General features: G+C 46.3%; 1 pseudogene; it reads left to right on the plus strand.

The window, feature by feature from the left end:
- The first annotated feature begins 201 nt into the window (after positions 1 to 201).
- On the plus strand, positions 202 to 1197 carry LOC114617956 (annotated as a pseudogene).
- The last annotated feature ends 952 nt before the right edge of the window (positions 1198 to 2149 follow it).

Genomic DNA, 2149 nt, shown 5'->3' on the forward strand with positions numbered 1-2149 from the left:
GTTCATGCCTTTAATTCCAGCACTTAGGAGGCAGAGGTAGGCAGATCTCTTAGTCCAAGGCCAATCTGGTTTATAGAGTGAGTTCCAGGACAGCCAGAGCTATACAGAGAAACCCTGTCTCAAAACAAACAGCTTCACTCCTCCCCATTCCAGAGATAGCTGCATCTTTTTGTGCAATGCCATCCTCATCCTATAGACACGATGGTGAATGCTGGTGTGAATGGATTTGGCTATAATGGGTGCCTGGTTATTAGGGCTACCTTCTGCTCTGCATTCGGCAAAGCAGAGATTGTTGCCATCAATGACCCCTTCATTGACCTCACCTACATGGTCTACATGTTCCAGTAAGACTCCACCCAGGGCAAATTTAATGGCACAGTCAAGGCTGAGAATGGGAAGCTTGTCATCAACAGGAAGCCCATCACCATCTTCCAGGAGTGAGATTCAACTAACATAAAATGGTGTGATGCTGGTGCTGAGTATGTTGTAGAGTCTAATGATGTCTTCACCACCATGGAGAAGGCTGGGGCCCACTAGAAGATGAAGCCACAAGAGTCATCATCTCCACCCCTTCTGCTGATGCCCTCATGTTTGTGATGGGTATGAACCACGAGAAATATGACAACTCACTTAAGCTTGTCAGCAATGCATCACCAACTGCTTAGCCCACCCCTCCAAGGTCATCCATGTTAACTCTGGCATCGTGGAAGGTCTCAGGACCACGGTCCATGCCATCACTGCCACTCAGAAGACTATAAATGGCTTCTCTGAAAAGCTGTGGCATCACGGTCATGAGGCTGCCCAGAACATCATCCCTGCATCCACTGGTGCTGCCAACGCTGTGGGTAAAGTCATCCCAGAGCTGAACAGGAAGCTCACTGGCATGGCTTTCCATGTTTCTACCCCCAATGTATCTATTGTGGATCTGACATGCCACCTGGGGAAACCTGTCAAGTATGATGACATCAAGAAGGTGGTGAAGTAGGCATCCAAGGACCCACTAAAGGGCATCCTGGGCTACACTGAGGGCCAGGTTGTCTCCTGAAACTTCAACAGCAACTCCCACTCCTCCACCTTTGATTCTGGGGCAGGCATTGCTCTCAAGGACAACTTTGTAAAGCTCATTTCCTGGTATGACAATGAATATGGCTACAGCAACAGGTGGACCTCATGGCCTACATGGCCTCCAAAGAGTAAGAATCCCTGGACCACCCACCCCAGCAAGGACACTGAGAGGAAGAGGGAGGCCCTCAGTTACTAAGGAGTTCCTGTCCCAACTTGGCCCCCCAACACTGAGCATCTCCCTCACAGTTTCTATCCCAGATCCCCACACAATAACAGGAGGAGCTAACTCTCTTGAATACCATCAGTGAAGTTCACTGCATCCCCTCCCCCCAAAATACCAACAAACCAACCAACCAAAACAAAACAAAAAAACTCAGCCAACAAACAAACAAATAAAAAAGTCTGAATGAGTATTAAGGAATGATTGATCAGTGTGAGCAATTGTGGCTTCCTCTTCCTGGATGTTTATAGCCTGAGTCTGCTCACCCTCAGAGACCTCCTACTGAAACTAGCTAACCCCTCCCCTGTGCTGTATCTAACAAACACAGTGAGGTTTCACATTGCAGCTATGAGAGAACCCCACCAGCTCCCAGCTTCATTGTATGTTTGTATCTGTCTTTTCTTCATTTCCTTGTGACCCAGCCAGGGTTCTAGGATTCAAACCGAACGCTTCGTGATGGCAATACATGTATTGAAAAATCCACAGTCCTTAATTCAAATCCTGGGGGCCAGTCAGGTATGGCAGAATTTGGGGGTCTGAAAAAAAGTCAAAGAATGTGCATCTCACTGGTACATGACACCCTATAGCATCTGTAACCATGTCCTGATTTAGACAGATGTTCATTTCCCTAAATGTATGTGTTGTATAAATAGGACATAGGAAGCCTGTGTCAATTCAAGAATGGCCTTTGTATCAGGTGTGCTCATTTGGGGACATATTTTGCTCTCAAATAAGTTATAAGTATACTTTTTCTTTGTTACTCTTGAGGTCTTGAAACTGTAAACCTGCTTCATCTTCCTCTTAGAGATGAACAAATTGGGAAGAAAAGTTTACCACATTTATTACCTATAGGAGACACAGGGC

Source organism: Grammomys surdaster, unplaced genomic scaffold (genome assembly GCF_004785775.1).
Source record: "Grammomys surdaster isolate TR1022 unplaced genomic scaffold, NIH_TR_1.0 139, whole genome shotgun sequence".
Classification (NCBI taxonomy): Eukaryota; Metazoa; Chordata; class Mammalia; order Rodentia; family Muridae; genus Grammomys; species Grammomys surdaster.